Raw genomic sequence first — 18,017 nt, 5'->3', positions numbered from 1 at the left:
TCATCTCATAGAGTACTTCTGACTCCTGTGCCAGGGTCAAAAGCCCATAACCAACAGTTCAAAACTAACAACAATGACTACCTTCAGATATGAAAGTATGCTCCTATACAGTAATGTGTACCTTCATGATCTCCAAACTCAAAAAAAAGAGCTGTATTAACAAAAGGTATTAAAAGAAATTAAAAGACATGTTTACATCACAAACGTTGTGAGATTTTGCTTTCAAACAAAGGCAAATAATCATGAATCAAATCTATGCGCTCTGACTTGGTTGAACAAGCGGGAAAAAAGCCACAGCAATCTCAAACATAGTAGTATTTGGTCTCCTAACTTCACAAAATAAATTATTAGCTCCTCTTCAAGGATTGTCTTACCTGATAAATCCTTAGAGCTATAGCTGGATGCATAGGAGCTCCTCTTAATTGCTTACTAAAGCAGTTAAATTTGGCACTGTTGTAAACCTGGGAAGGGCTTCGCTTTGATATTTTTAGCCCTCAACAACGTGTGCGGACTATTTTTCGAAAAATAATTATTTGAAAAACAATTATTCGAAAGACAATTGTTCGAAATTCAATTATTCGAAAACAATTGTTAGAATGTGTAATTGTTCGAATTCACAACTGATCGAATTACAAGATATTCGAATAAGCAATTCTTCGAAATGAATATTATTCGAATGAGTAGTTATACGAAAAACAACTCAATTGCATTGTTTGTTTCTTAAAAACATTTTTTAAAATACTTAAAAAAACTTGCTTTGGTAAATAAACCACCGGCAAAACTTTAGTGTTATTTTATCTAGAAGAAATCTCTTAGACCTTATGATGGCTGAATTCGTTAAGAGTGAAAAAGGAAAACCAATGTTATTAGTGGATGGACATTTATTTGTTAAAGACCAGAAAATACAAGATAAAACATATTGAAGTGCCATAAATTTTCAAGTTACTGTAAATGTCGTGCTATAACAGTAAAACGAAGATGTTACTATTTCTAAAGAACATAATCATTCAGCTGCTCCAGCTGATATAGAAGTGCTTGAAAATTTATGGAAAAAGTTAAAGACGACGCAAAGCATACACGTGACTCCCCTCATTATATAATTTCAACCACAGCTTCAAATCTTAACGAATATGGAGCTCAAGGATTGCCAACTGTAAACAGTATTAAGCATTCGATTAGAAAGGTTCGCGCGAAAGAAAATTGTAGACTATCAATACTAAGTGATAGGATGGATATAGTGTTTTCACTCGAATATATGAAGACATTCAAGAATGACGATTTTCTTCTTTTTGACTCGGGCATGGAGGAAGAGAGAATATTAATATTTTCCACACACGCAAATCTTGATGTTTTAACTTCGTGTCAACATTTGTTCTGCGATGGTACTTTCAAAACTGTACCGACACTGTTTGAACAACTTTATACTATACATGGCTCAAAAAATGGGTTTTGTATACGTAAGGTGTCTGTTATGTTTTTAGAAGATATTGGAGTGGCTTTGTTTTTGTATGTGTATTTGTCTGTAGCACCCATTTGCTTTCAGCAAACCTATCTGTTGATTACATACATACAGTAATCCCGGGGTGTCTACACAGATTTTTGCGTTGCTGCCTAATAAAAAAGAACAAACTTACGTTAGATTTTTGCGAAGCGTCAAAGAATTGACACGACTATCAAATATTGATTCAATCACTACTGATTTTGAACAGGCCATGATAAATGCTTCCATGAATGAATTTTCCTCAGTCAAGCTTTATGGTTTGTTTTTTCCATCTATGTCAATGTTTATATAGAAAAGTATGCAATGTTGGTTTAAAAATAAATAAAACTTTAATTATTTTTAAATATTGTTAATTAACATTAATCCTATTTTCCTTTATGGTTAGGTAAAGTATGTTATGAATTCTTTAGAAATGAACTTTAAAAAACAAACAATGCAATTGAGCTTTTCTCCTACAACTACTCATTCGAACAATATTCATTTCAAGAACTGCTTATTCGAATATCTTGTAATTCGATCAGTTGTGAATTCGAACAACTACACATTCTAACAATTGCTTTCGAATAATTGAATTTCGAACAATTGAATTTCGAACAATTGTCTTTCGAATAATTGTTTTTCGAATAATTGTTTTTCGAATAATTGTTTTTCGAATAATAGTCACCAAATCCTTAACAATGGGAGAGAGAAAAAATATGACATGTGTCCCATTGAACAAAGCCTTACAAGCAAAAGCTAAAGGAAAAAAGTGTTTTAAAAGTAAAGTTCTCAAGCGATGCTTTCTCCAAAGGCTCAAACTGAGGTAACATCAAAATTTAAGGATACGTCCAAACTCCACTCTAAACAATGATAGGAAAATTTTATGGCTTCCAGCTCAATGGATTGGAAAGCCTTATCCAAAGTCATGAGCGATATTCAAGTTAGCATGACCCAGAACTGAGGACAACAAAGTTATACACTGCATTTTAAGCCCTGGAACAAAGTAGCTTCAAATGCCTGAGGTACTAGTAGTATTAAAGTAGTTTAACCGGACCACTGAGCTGGCTTTCAGCTCTTATAGGGCTGGCCCGAAGGATTAGGATAAAATACCACATAGGCTTACATTCTCATACTGTAACACATACACACAATAAACACATTTACTCATGCTCCCCCACTGAAAAGGTATATTGAAATTCATAATAAGTTAAATAATATTTTCTAAAAATTTAAATTTAAATTCGACAAATGCTATGTTTTCGTGCTTTTATTATTTACTTATTTTTGTATTTTATCTATTAAACCACAGTTCCTCATGAACAACAAAATCGGAATGACTGAAAATTTAAAAGATTCTGACAAAATTTCATTTATTGATTTATTCCCAAAGAGCTGACAGTCGCTGTTGGTCATACTTTGGACACTCACATAACACATGTCTGACCATTATCATCTCCCTGCACTCTCAGCACACGGGAGCCTGGCCACGTGGGTTGCTCAGTATATGCCCATGTGTCAGACGAGTATGGCCTATTCTGAGACATGTTAGAATTACTTGTGCGTGTCTCTCTCCCTGATATGATGAAGTCCATTTTTTAATGTTAGGTTTTATTTGTTTCAATTTATTACTTTCAGGTTCTCCATCCCATATATATGCCATTTATTTATGGTACCCATTTTTGTGTGTTACATAATCAGTAACAGGGATAGTCACATTTGACCTGGTCATGTGGGTTGCGTCTTTGGCTGCTCTGTCTGCAACTTCATTTCCTTTGATCCCTACATGGGCAGGGATCCAACATATTTGTACATTTTTTCCATTATTATATAAGTTATGGAGGTATAATTTAATTTGTTATACTATATTATTTTTTGATTTGTAACTGAACAGCTTCTATTGTGCTTCTCGAGTCACTATAAATCACAAAATTATTGCATGATGTTTCTTTAATTATTTTTATAGCTGATGCAATTCCACACAATTCTGCTGTAAATACGGAAGCATCATTAGGAAGAGAGAACTGATAAGTTTTGTCTTGGGACACTGCAGCATATCCCACCCCGTGTTCTGATTTAGATCCATCTGCATATACGTATTGTATAATGTGAACCTTTTCCGCTTATATGCTCTACTGTATGTTGTCTATGGTGTTCTGGTGTATGAGTATCCCACCCCGTGTTCTGATTTAGATCCATCTGCATATACGTATTGTATAATGTGAACCTTTTCCGCTTATATTGTATGTTGTCTAAGGTGTTCTCATGTATGAGTTACTTTTTAATAAATACCTGAGGTGTGTGCAAATTCTCATTTTATTCATTGTCCAGGGAGGAGGTGATTTCACTATTAAAGGCACTTGTACATTATATTCAGCAACTCAAACAATCTTCTAGCTCTAATTGGGAAAGGTGGTGGATGGTTGTTTAAAATACATCTCTTAATTCAAATAATTTTTTTGTTGGAGAATCACTTGTCTGAATTCTTAGAGCACTTTTCATTGTTACTAGCGTTCTACGGAGAGACAAAGGCAGTTCACCACATTCAACTTGTAAAGATGATTTTGGTGATGGTCTAAAGGCTCCTGAGCATATTCTAAGGCCTTCATTGTGAACAGGGTCCAACATTTTCAGCGCTGAGTCAGATGCTGAACCATAAACTTCGCTTCCATAGTCAATGACGGATACAACTGTTGCTTTATGCAGTACAGTAAGGGTATGTCTATCGGGTCCCCAAGTCACGTTCGACAGTTTTCTAATTAGATTTAATGTTCTTTTACATTTAGATTTTACGTATGTTATGTAGGCTTTCCAGTTTAAGTGAGTATCGAATACTAATCCCAAAAATTTTGCTGTTGGGCCAATTGGTATACTATGGTTTCTGATTTTTAAGTCTATTTCTTCACCTTTTTTCCATTTTTTTATTTTTACAAAACATGAATGCTTGAGTTTTATCTACTGAAAATTTAAAGCCTACAGATGAGGCCCATTCATCTATTTTTACTGTGCTTTTATTAATGATTTGTTCTGCATGTTTTATTCGAGATGCTGAATAATATATGGCAAAATCATCCATATACAGGTTACTTTTAATGCCAATAGGTAGATTATTACTGATATCATTAATTGCTAAAGTAAACAGTGTGCCACTAAGGATGCTTCCCTGTGGAACACCATTTTCAAGTGGAAATGTTCTATACAGATCATCATCAATTCTCACCTAAAAACTGCAATTTGTCAAAAAGTTTTGAATAAACCTAGGTAAATGTCCATGGATGTTGCTGTTTTGTAAAGTTTTTAACACAGCATGCCTCCATGTAGTATTGTATGCTTTTTCAACGTCAAAAAAGACAGCTATAGTAATTTGTTTTCGTTCAAAACCTCTACGTATATGGTCTTCTAAGTTACAGAGAGAATCCAATGTGGATCTGTTACACTGTGACCCAAACTGAGTGGGAGTCAAAATTTTATTTTTTCGAATGTGCCATGTTAGTTGAGCATTTACCATTTTCTCTAGCAATTTGCATAAGCAACTTGTTAAAGAAATTGGTACATAATTATTTACATTACTGGGATCCTTTCCAGGTTTGGGGATAGGAATTATTATAGCTTTACGCCATTCATCTGGAAATAAATTTCGAAGCCATAAATGATTATAAAACTCTAATAAGTACGACTCTGCCAATGGTGCTAAGTGGCAGATCATCTCAAAACAAATATTGTCACCTCCAGGAGCAGATTTATTGCTGTTCCAGAGAGCATATTCCAACTCTGACATATTAAATTTTCTATTATAATATATATCTTCTATTGTTTCAAAATTTATTGTTATTAATTCCATTTTATTTTTCTTTGTATGGAAGTGTTCATCTAAATTTTTATCACTACTTACATCTGCTAAATTTTCTCCCTTTATATTACTTATTTCTTTTGGATCAAGTGTTCTTTTCCCATCTTTTAATATGGCATGTCTAGGTGGTTTGACATGGGTACCATTTATTTTCCTGAATTTTTCCCATATTTTTTGTATGGGAAGTATTATTACAGGGATCTGATAGGTATTTCCTCATTGAAATGATTCTTCCTTGAATTACTTTTTTTTAAATTTTGCAGATATTTTGTTGTATACAGGTTTTAATGTATCATTTTCTAGTAATAATAGTCATTTTTTGTAAAGTTCCTTCTAATATCAGTAATGTTTTACTTATTTTACTGAACTTTCTATTCAAATTATCTAATTGTCTCCCTACCGAGTGTTTTATATTTATTAATTCCCTTAACTTATTGGACCACCATGGAACTTTGTGTTTTGTTGGGTGGGGTTTTGACTTTGGTATTGCTTTATCTGCAGCATTTTTAATGAAATCAACAAGAAATTTATTAGTTTCATTATGGTCTTTTAAATATTCAAATGGCGGGATATTCCTAGTGTGGAACTCATATTGCTCCCAATCTGCTTTATAAATGTTATATTGAGGGACATGCTTGGTGGAATTATTTTGTAATAATGAAATTACTGTTGGGAAATGGTCACTTGTATGCAAGTCGCCAACTGTATTCCAATCCAAGTCGATTGAGGAAAATGTTCCATGTGTTTTAGAAAAATATGTACTGATTTCGTTATAATTTATCCAGCACATATCATATGAATCTATGAATTCTTCTACTGTATTTTACTTCCTGCTCTATTTGAGACTGTACAACTACAGTCCCACAGTGGGTTGTGAGCATTAAAATCACCTACTATTAATGTAGGTTCCTTGGCATTATTAAGTAAATCTCTAAGTTTGTCAAAGTCATACTTTTATTAGGTTGGTTGTATAAATTATAAATAACATAATTATTGCTTTAACTTGTATTTTAATACTTAATATTTGCAGATCAGTAAAGTTTACAGGCACTTTGTCATAACATACTTTGTTATGTACGTATACAGCAGTATCTACATTTTCTTCTTCCTCTCTAGATGTAGATACTAAGGTATATTTACCTACTGTTAATATTGTTTTGTTGACATGTTGTAAACATATCATTGGTTTGTATTCCCTTAGTAATTGTTGTATTTCTCCCAAATGTAATCTGGTCTGTAGACCATTTTACGTTCCATTGTATAATATAATTATTGAAAATATTATGTTAGTGTGTTCAAGTGTGGTTTCCTTTTTGTGGATCATCAATTTGCATTTTTTCAAATATTTTATTTACAATATTTATTTGTTTTTCTTTATAAGATATTAGGTGTCCAACGCACATACTGTACTGCCCTTTTTTTGAGTGTCCAAACTAGTGGTTTCTTTATTTCTGTATCTTATAAAATTTTGTATAGTGTTTGTTATACTGTCCCTTATTATGCTTCTGTTTTTGTTGCACAGTTCAGTGAAACATTTATTACATCCACATGTGTTTTCATCTGTCGTTTTTTCATTTACTCCACCTGCACCTATTGTTGGTGATGGAGTAATCTCTTCTCCCATCACATAATCATTCTTGTCATTGGTTTGTTCCTCTGCTATTTCTTTGATGTTCTGGGTATCTGTTTCCATTGGTTTTATTATTACTTTAGGAGACAAAGGTATATTCTTACTTTTGGTTTATGTTCTTTCTTGGGGTCTCCCGCCTTTATTTTAATGGATGTATCTCTAATAATAGTTGGTTTTTTGTTGGTCTTGGGTGGAGTTCTTTCTAAAGGCCTTTTTTTTTTCTTTAGCTTCTAATTCATCATAACTATCTTCTAATGTTTCTGTGGTGCTTGTATTGTCTTCTAGTATTCCCACTTCTCTTAATATCTCAAATGAATTTGAGCAAATATTTGTATACATTTCTTGATTCTTTGCTATATTAGTTTCTTCTTGCAAAGTGGTTATTTTTCTTTGAGACTGATCTATCAGGGTTTTGTTACTCTTATCTATTTCCATTTTTGTTTCATTGTTTGATCTTATTACAGCAGAAAATTTTAATTCTAATTTGGCCTCTTTTGTAGGCATTCCTGTCCATTCCTGAAGTTGTTTTAATTTTGTCTTGTATATATAATACATACACTCCTCAGATCTTGCACGGTGGTTTTGTCCACAGTTCACGCATTTTGGTTCACCACACCTCCACTGTGGGGTATGTTTGTCAGATCCACAATATGCACATATAGATTTATTATGGCAATTTTTCTTTGTATGTCCATACGTACTACAGTTTTGATACTGTAGTGGTTTTGCAACATACGGTCTCAGTTCTCTGCTTTGGCCCAAGATTTTAATTTTTAAGGGTAATTCATGGCCTTCAAATTTTATCTTTGCTATTCTCAGTGTTTTTTCATTACTCTGTTTACTGGCTATGTTGTATATTTCACAATCTTGTACAGGCAGTCCACAGTTTACGACGCGTCCGGCTTATGAAGTTCCGACGCTTTTCAAATATATTCATCAGAAATTATTTCCCGGTTTACGATGCATGTTCCGGGGTTACGACGCTTCCTACGCCGATCCGATGGAAGAAATATGGCTCCAAAATGGCAGAATAATCAAAATTTGGAGTTTTTTTTTAAGAAAAACTCAATAAAAATGCAGTTTACATTGTTTTCAATACACCCGAAGCATTAAAAGTAAGGTTTTCTTAGGATTTTTGACGATTTTCGACAATTTTTCGGTTTACGACGATTTTCAGTTTACAACACAGCGGAAAAACGCCACCCCCGTCGTAAACCGGGGACTGCCTGTACATTGTTGTAGCTTTTTTTAAGGAATCCAGCAATATATTCCTTTCTATTGGTTCATCATTATCAGGGAGTACTATGGTACCTTGTACACTGTTCATACTGTCATGTTTTTTTATATGTACTTTACATTATCAATATTTTTTATAGTTAGGTAATTTTCTGATTGATTTATTTTGTTATGGTTTCTATCAACCACATCTGCTCTTTTATTTGTCTGAATGACATTTCAGTACTTGAATGTCGATTTAACAGGATTTTTCTAATTTCATTGCTGATATTTTTTCTCCACTTCTAAGGTCAGGAATTCAGGAATCTTGACCAACTTCCACTTCCAAAGAGGGAGTCGAAGTGAGTCAAGGTTGGGTCAAGATAATTGCTTTTATTTTGGTATGCTTTTCATTGGAGCAAAGGGCTCCAGTGTAATTATATTAGTATTTTTCTTCTAATTTTTCCAGAGAGAGAGGTTGTCAGAGGAGGTTCCAGCAGTTGCCAACTGTGCTGAGTCACTACCATCAAAGGGGCCAGGGGTACTTAAATCTTTAAAACCACTAAGCATAAAGATTGGAGTTAAGCAAAAAAAAAAAAAAAAAAAAAAAAAGATAAACCTCAAAACCTTAAAAAGATATCATCAGCCTTTCATGGAGTCTATTCCTCCACCAATGGCACAAGTGAGAACCGACTCCCAAATGTCCACGTCCCTACCCTACCCCATACAGGATGGCACAACATGATTAGAGCGGCCCAAGTGTAAGCCAAACCGGCTTGCTAGGACTGAGAGTATTACAAGAGTACAGTCATCCCCACCCTAATCAGGTTATGGGCAAACCAGATAGAATGCCGAGAGTCCCATCCCTAGAACCAAACCCCGCCTTGGAATCAGTGGTCCTTGCCCTAAAGAATAGTTCTGCCTTTGAGCTATCAATCTGATAATCACGTCCGAACATTATCAGGCAGTTGATAATCCTACCCTAGTTCTCACTATTTAGCTTCAAATATAAACCCATTCCCAACTGTGATATCTTTTCCCATTTATCAGGTCCAATAAATTTTAGTAAAAGTGGGAAATTCCACAAAAATTAATCCAAACAAATATACAATGGCATATAAGACTCTTGTAATCAAACCCGGGAACAGATTTCTGGGGTTCAAGAGCCCCCTCACCACGTCCAGGTGGTCCCATATTGAGGGGAACCTGAGGTACTGGAAGAATGTGAATGGGCTATCTGTACTGTAGAGGTAACAATGGTGGAAATCCCTAAGGGCAAACATAAGGATCAATAAACTAATCGTTGTTGTTTATAAGGTCTAAAAGTGGAGCGCCTACTATTCTTCAGGATTGTTTCCCTACCTGCTCTCGAAAACGCTTCTTGCTCAAAAGAAACAGTTAACACTTTCTACACAGTCAGATGATACATGTAGAGGTTTTGATGGAATCATCTCAAATGCGACGTCTATGATCTTTCCTGATTGGCAGAGAGGTGAAATCAAGGAATGTTCTGGAATCCACTTCCTTTGGGGCCACCAACAGCTAACAATGGCCTGAGTTCTCAAGAGCCTCACAACTAGTTAAAAACTTTCCTCAAGAGTTATGGGAAAGCATAGGGGTCTAGACTCAACAACTCGAGAAGGAAAGCATTGACTATCCATGCCAGAGATCCTGACATAGAGTGCAGTGACCTGGGAGTTTTGCACTTTGAGCTGTCACAAACAAATCAGTGTTTAAGGCTCACCAAAGGTTCAGCAACTTCTGACATACTTGTGGATGAAGAGACCATTCTGCCTGAATACTTGGCCCCTTCCTATTGAGCTGGTCCGCAATAACATATTTCATGCTTTCTCCCTGGGGCAAACAATTATGGAAGAATTATGTTCGTGCACTCTGTCCAAAGGAGAAGTTTCTCTGCTAGCCTGAACAAATTCTTGATTTGTGCTTCCTTATGTAAGAAAGAGAGGTTAAATTGTTGGAGTAGCCTGTGATCTGTTATTTAGATGCTCTGCTTGCATAAGGCCTTCCAACCTACCAAAAGCTCTGGGTTTTTTATGCATTTTGCTCTTTTATAAAGTTCAACTCCCAAATATTTTGATGTTCTCCAGAATGGCTCCTCAACCTAACCCCGACATGACGAGGTCGTAGTTATAGAGGCAAAGTCTACCACAGTCTTGACCAATCTCCCCACCAATGAAGAGAAGAGAACGTAAAAGATCTGAAGAAATTACAATTGCCTAACCCCAAAGTGACGAGGTCTGAGTTATTAAGGCAAACTCTACAACAGTCTTGACCAATCTCCCCACCACTGAAGAAAAGAGAACATAAAAGATCTGAAGAAATTAAAACTGGAATACAATCCAGAAGATGAGACCTGATCCAAGAGTTCGGGGTAAAACAAAATTAAGTCAATCTAAGATGGACTATGTTAAAGTTCACTACAGAGACCAAGAGACCCAAACGAGGAAGGAACTTCTACGCCCGTGGCTTTTAAAGGTTGAGATTCTCTCACCAGTGATAGAAAATTTCTACCTGTCTGTCTGAAAAGCCCAACATGAGAACTGATCTTCATTCCCACATAAACAATTGACTGGGTTGGAGATATATAGACATGTCACCATTCATAAGAATGCCCAGCAACATAACCATACACAGAAGACAATCCTTTGCCATGATGGCTGCCAAAAAAGTTAGTGAGAACTAACCAGTCATCCATGTTTAGAACTTGGACTCCAAGCAGATGATTCCCTCCCACTAATGGAGCCAAAACATGGGAGAATACGTTTGGTGCCATGCTCACACCAACACACAGCTTTGAATTTGAAGACCTACCCTTTGAGGAATAAAGCATAAATACTTCCTCGACTGCGCATGGATCAGGACAGAGATGTATGCAACCTGTATAACAACATAAAACATCCATTCACCTTTTGGGAAGGCTGCTAAGGCTGCACTGAATGACTCCACTGAAAAAGGAGTAAAATGAACAAACTTGTTGAAATTGGAAATTTCCGATACTGGCCTGCAGCCCCCACGAGGCCTTGAGAAAAAGAAAAAGTCAATGGTACAACGTTTGTGATTAGTCTAAAACTGGTTCGATTGCCTCCTTGCATAACATCTGTGACTCCCACTCTGAAAGTTTAAAATATCAATTATGTATAACTGGTTACCTCTGCAATTCTTTCACTTAGAATGCCTCTGAGCCTTGATCAACTTGAAACAGTTGAGAGAAGTGGAAGAACTCGGAGGGTGGTTTGGGTTGATATTTCCCATGGCACTTTCATGTGGAAAAAACTGCAAGCGCAGGATGCCAGCAGGAATACTTCAAAGGTTGTGCTAAGAATTCTCTATTTTCCTGATTTGAGGGTTAGGAAGACAATGATATGTGCCAAAATCAGCTACCAACCACTGAGCTGGAGCTACTTTATAATAACAACAGGAACACAACTGTTCCTGTTGCTTTAAAACTCTCGAGTCTTAAAGACCATAAGACTTTCCTACCTAAGTTTCAGATATAGGTCTATCAAGGTAAGGTTAAAACTCCAACGCCTCATCAAGAACTGCTACGTTATTATTATTTTATTTTTATTTACCACGTACAATAAACAAGCAATTGTGCTAAGAATGATATAATGGCTTAAGTACTTCTGCCTCACTATTAGGCCAAAGTACCTCACTGATTAGAGAGCTCTTCAACTCCATGGAGCAAGCAACTTCAAAAAACTTGCATCTTGAACAGAGGAAGGTTGAAAACTAGACAGCTCATCTGTGTCATAACACACAGCTCTAAGCAGCTTTATAAAACTGGAAACTGTACTGGCATTCTGATAACCAGCTTTAAGGGATACACTTTCAAGATCGCCTCACCATAATCAAACAGCTTTAACTCTCACTTGTTTTAGAAGGAGCTGAGGATATAAAAGATGGTCAATCAATGTTTTCATCTTCAGTAAAAAAAAAAAAGGGGGGAGGGGCAAGCAGAGCAAGACAAACTATGAATCACTTAAAAAACCAGAGAAGAATCATCTGAGTCAGGGTTGATGTCTATCAAGGGTAAAGGAGTAACCGGGAGGTTAAAAACAGTAAATCTGCAAACTGAGGCTGTGAGGTAAATGCATGAGACAGTGACATACCAGGACCACCTGCAATGACATCACAGCAAGCTAGTGGTAAGCACCAGACACCTGGTTGAAAGAAGATGGAAGGTTATCAAATGACGTCACCACGGAAGACAAATCCCCACCTAGCACTTCCACAACAAGTCTAAGAGATGAAAGCTTCAACTCAACAGGAAGAGTCATTAATGCAAAGTAGTAGTTCTCAAAAATTCAGCAACATGGGACAATACGGGGGAAAAATGGGGAAGAAGAGGTTAAAGTCAGAAAAGTTAGGAATAATGATACAGGGTGAGTAACTGATTAAACAACTTGAGTGCTGATGCGCAGCTCAGAAACTAACAAAGAAACTGGAATGCAATGTCTACAACCCATAGATAACTCAATCAAGGCACACACAACACTGTCACTCTCACCAGATACAGGATAACACGTCTGACTGACGTGAATGCTTAACTTTACGAGAAAGTCACTTGGAGAATGCATTGAATTAGAGACAGCAGACGGTTAAGATAAGAGGTGGTGAAGGAAGACGGTTAAGACAGAGGTGGGGAAGGGCACAGACCTCCGGCCCGAGACACACCTTGGTTCCCTGGCAGAAGAGAAGACCTACTGACACAGGGCAGTTCATGGGTGGGCTAAAGACAGCAGAAACCAAAAAAGGTCGATCACTATGGAAGGAACCGTGATTTGTACCCATAATATACTCAGTCATAAGTCTAACTGATGGAAGTAGTAAAGCATAGAAATATCTTTCTCAATTTTACCTATCCTTTTCTCCTGAGCCACATAGGGTGCATAAGAAGGCAGAGCAGAGGGAGTGAGAGAGGAATCAAACCTATCAAACAACAGAGGAGTAAGAGGAGGAGGAGGAGGAGGAGCAACACCAGAGGAGGAAGATGGAAAAGACAAGAGTAGGTTTATGGCTGAACCTGACACTTAGTCTTCATAATCTATTGACCTTTTGCACCTTCCTATACTACACAAAATTATTCATCATCTCAACAGACCACTCCTTACATTCTGATACCAAGAAGAAAAAGTAAAATCACACTCAATACTCTTACTGATATCTGTGTGACCATGTCCAACTGAATACATTCGTTGGTGCAGCTTAAAATTGCCAGGCAATTTCCATTCTTGCCATGCAGCAACACCCAATTGGCAACTGAGGTCCAACCACATTTATCGTCAGAAAAATTTGGTGTGTAGTTACCAAGAAGTTCTCTGTCTTAAAATTTTCAGTAAGTTCTACAATGTATATGTATTTGCTGTTTACCGCAATCCAAATATCCACGATTCTATATGACTGCTTGGAGAGGATTAGTATATCTCAGTCACAGGATTCAAAAGCTTTATTGGTTATTTGTGGAGATTGTAAAGCAAAGCAAAGTGAGTGCCTAAATCCAAATTCCACAGATCACCATGGCCGGTCTGCTTTGAGTTCTGTGTCCAATTTTGTCCAGTTAGCTGAGGAACCCAAGCATATTTCTAGTAATAGATTAGACCTCATATTCACAGACATTCCAGCTGTTGTAAAGTTCTTTAGGCACTTCTGATCACTGCGCCACTGAGATGGACATAACGGTCAATCAGTATATTCCTAATGCTACCACTGGAGAAATGGTCTAGCTAAAATCCAAAGCCAACTGGGATCACATTATTAAAGCTTGTCAGGCACTAAATATCTCAGATTCTATATTAGTTCCTGACCCCAAGAAGCTGAATGAAGTACTGATGGCTATTTTAGTAAGATATGTCGCTATAAAGGTCATCAACTTTAGGACAAATCATCAGCCATGGTTTGGTGAAACAAATAGACGAGGCTACCATGACAAACAGACAAAATTCAGCGCACGGAGACGAAATCGTTCAAATGAAAATTACACCATTTTTGTTGAGCATCACTGAACTATGGATAGAACTTACCATACAGCCAAGAGAAATTACAATAATTCCTTGAGGAGGAAACTTGAAGAAATTACTCAGCCTCATCTGTGGTGGACCAAATTGTCATTCTATCTTTGGGTCAGACTCATCTTCCATTCCACCGCTACTAACATATGATGGCAGATTGGTTACTGGCCCTAAAGAAAAAGCTGATCAGCTTCATCGAGCTTTCAAAGCTAAGCAATCAGCTGATGATGTCCCTCTCCCTGATACTTGTCATCCTGAACCTATTCTTGCAAAATTTGCATTTCGCTCTGGGAATGTCAAGAAAATTCTGGATAATCTTGATAGCTGGGGTGGATAAGGTCCTGGCAGTTTCTTCCCTTTGTTTTTTAAGAAACAGATTTTAGTGCTGCTTTTGATTTAGAAAATCACAAGGCACCTACTTATAAACTTCAGAATCTTGGAGTGGGTGTATATGTTTAAGAATTACTTCAAGATTTCCTTACAGGTAGGCAGCAGCAAGTTGCTGTGGATGGGATCTTTAGTGAACCAAAACCTATTTTGTCTGGAGTTCCACAGGGTACTGTTCTTGGTCCACTGATATTTTTAGTGCATATAAGTGATATGGTTGTTTGCCTGGAAAACGTGATTGTTCAGTATATGCCGATGATGCAACACTTGTGGGTGTAGTGAAGTCCCCATTTATGAGAAATGAAGGTGCCCACAGCCTCAACTGGGACATGGACCGGATCAGGAACTTGTGTAGTTGGTGGGGTATGAGGTTGAACTCCAGTAAACAAAATCACTATTGATTAGCAGATCTCGTACAGATTTCCCACCCCATCTCCCCCAACCCCCCCTTAAGGTGGATGGAGTTTTATCTATTCTAGGTGTAACTTTTGACTCTCAACCAACTTTTCAGAAACATTTAATGAAAGTTTCAGCAAATTTCACACGTAAGTTAGGTATTGTTCGTAAGGCTTTCTATATTTATAACAGTGACAAAAACAAATGCAACCTGTTTTATGTCATTTGTGCTTCTTTATTAGAATACTGTTCACTGGTGTGGATATCTGCTTCTGCCTGAGATTTAGCTCTTTTTGACAGAGTGGTTCATGGTGGTAGGTTTCTGTTTCCTAACAGTAGCAATTATGACTTGAAACATCAACGGATGGTCTCCTGTTTGTCACTTTTCATAAACTGTACCTCAATCCATCTTTCACATTCACAACTGATCCCTGGTCCCCTTCATCAGCAAAGAGCAACCACATTTGCTGAACAGCAGCACCAATATGCAGTGAATGTGCCTCGCTGTCAAACTTCTCAGTTCCAGAAGTCCTTTATTCCTCACACTGGACTGTGGAACAGCTTCCCAGAGGATGTTGTGCAACTGGAACTTCAGAAGTTCAAGGGAAGATGCAATGCACTACTACCCTTGTACTATTCTCATTGCATGTTAATACACTTTTATCTATTTATTAATTTGTCGATTTACTTTATTTTTTTTTTTAAGTGGGGTCTCTTCTTTATGTGCATCCCTTTACCTCCTCACTTCTTCCTAATGAACAGCATATTCTTTGGAAGCTTGAATGTCAAGTCAATGGCCCCTGTGGGCTTGTACCATATGAACAGGTTTCATCCTCTGATTTTTTATTATTATTATTAATTATTATTATTATTATTATTGGTTCTATTGAATATTATTGCTGCTTCAGCTGCATTTATTTTGTAGAAGACTTTTTCTATTTTCCTTATTGCGGACTTCTCTTCAGTGGAGGTGCGTGCTAACAGCTCGCCTATATTTGTCATTTCATGGGGGAAAAGTCAAAATCTGGATTCTGCTTCTTTATATATTCTATACAGTTGGTTCTATACAATTGTTGCCGCGACGCGTTTCGACAGACTTCTGTCATTCTCCAGCGGGAGCTAGTAGAGGACTGGCAGATTGCATAGGTCCTTCTGAATTTATACACGGGCTTCAGCGGGGGGGTCATGGATGGCGAATTCTGATTGGTTGCAGTCAGCGAACTTCAAGCCAAATTTCTCTGCGCGGCGGCTCGATCCTGACAGATCTTTCGCAACCTGGGAATGTCATTCATTCCAGCGTTCCCATTGGCCTGCCGTTGCGTGATGTCATGCCGGCTGACATCATCGGGGTTTGGCTGCTATTGGGCTGCGGATGAATGATGTCATTATCTACTCTTTCTGTTTGGTCGGGGATTGTCTCGAAGGGCGCCGCTTATCAGGGCATCTCCATTCTCAGGGTTGTCGTTTTCAGGTATTCATTTGGCGGGTGTTCTGCATTATTCTTCTTAAATTCGTGGTAGGAGCGATGCCTCCAGCGTCGATTCATTGCTGGTTTTGTCTCGGCACGAGGAGCGCCTAGCAGGCGAGACGTCGAGGGTCGGGCTCTCTCCGATTATACTTATATTTTGTATAATTACTGTCATACGGGAGATGGAAATATTGTGAGTAGCACGGGCGTGGTTCATGATGGCACCCTCCTGGGCGTGGCAGGAGATCCTTTAGACAGACGTTCGTGGTCATTCCAATATAATGGTGGCAGCCAACCTTGCAAATTATCCCCTACAAGAGAGAGTGCTTTACAGGGAGCAGTTAAAGTAAATCCAATCCTTACCATGAGGCTCGTGAGGTAGCAAAATCCCCAAATACTGGGGAATTTGAGTGCCATGTCCATTCAACAAAAGGCTTTATGATGTGGGGTATCAAAAGGTGGCGGTGAAGAGTAAGCCTGCTGCAAATTGTTCAGGTAATGCCCCAGACTTAGTCTCCTGTTGAATATTTATGGTCAGTACCAAAAAATAAAGAACATGGACACCTCAACTGTAGAGTGCCTCACTGCTACACTCAGGACCGCATGAGGAACTCGACCCTGAAATTCCGCATTCCCTTGTGTACCGCTTCCAAAAAGGCTTCATGAGCTTTGCCATGGTCATGCCACCCACTATTAGTTTAAGAGGAGGAGGAGTATCTTTTTAGTTTTTATTTTATAGGATGCCAAAGTTAGGGTGGGGTTTTTTCATATGAACTGAATGTGCTGCAGCAATTTTGGGCCTTACTAACTGTATGCACACGGACATGGCATGAAGAATTCTGACAATATCATAAACATTCCAATGCCAGCTGGTGGGATACAGGCGACTGCAGACGGTCCATCTGGGTCAGCCAAGCATTACTCTTTGTTCATTTTGAATGCTGAATGCCAATTGCACCTAATGGTGCAATGATATAAGCTAACTTCTACAGTAAGATCCATCCCAGACAAATCTATTTTTACTAACTGAAAAAGATCAAAATGACTCAACACATGTAAGGTGTTACGGAAAACATGGCAGAATGCATGTAACATTTTAAAAGATAATGACTAAACATTACATACATTACTTACATTGACAATCCAAAATGGGAAGAAAACCCAACCCCAGCATAGGAATAACTTACCACATTCAATGGAATGTAACTGGATTGTAAAGGCAATTGGAATAAGATTGGAATGCTAAAAAAATCAGGCCTGAAGTAAATTTAGTTTAGATGAAAAGTAACTACCACAATGCACATGAAATAGCCGTATCACAGGCACTTTGAAACCTAGAAAGCACAATACCTTTTAAGGCCATGTGAGTGAAACATGGAACACCAATGAAACAAGTGAAAATGAGGAAGTAAATTAGAACAAGAGAACATATGAGAAAAATGAAGAGCAAACGTAACAAATGCTAAAAATAACAAAGGTTTAACCCAAATAATAAGATGAGACATTGGGAATTAACCACATTTCAAAGGCACTTCTCACCCACTGAAAAAACCAGTAATTCT

At 37.4% G+C, this 18,017-nt stretch overlaps 1 protein-coding gene across 4 annotated transcripts in view; it reads right to left on the bottom strand.

Annotated features, from left to right (window-relative positions):
- Grp170 (Grp170 co-chaperone) overlaps positions 1-18,017 on the bottom strand; it is a 309,324-nt gene that overhangs the window by 125,671 nt on the left and 165,636 nt on the right. The gene's annotated exons all lie outside the window — the stretch shown is intronic.

Source organism: Macrobrachium rosenbergii, chromosome 18 (genome assembly GCF_040412425.1).
Source record: "Macrobrachium rosenbergii isolate ZJJX-2024 chromosome 18, ASM4041242v1, whole genome shotgun sequence".
Taxonomy (NCBI): domain Eukaryota; kingdom Metazoa; phylum Arthropoda; class Malacostraca; order Decapoda; family Palaemonidae; genus Macrobrachium; species Macrobrachium rosenbergii.
Note: the sequence above shows the minus strand (reverse complement) of the source record. Positions and strands in the feature narration are given on the sequence as shown.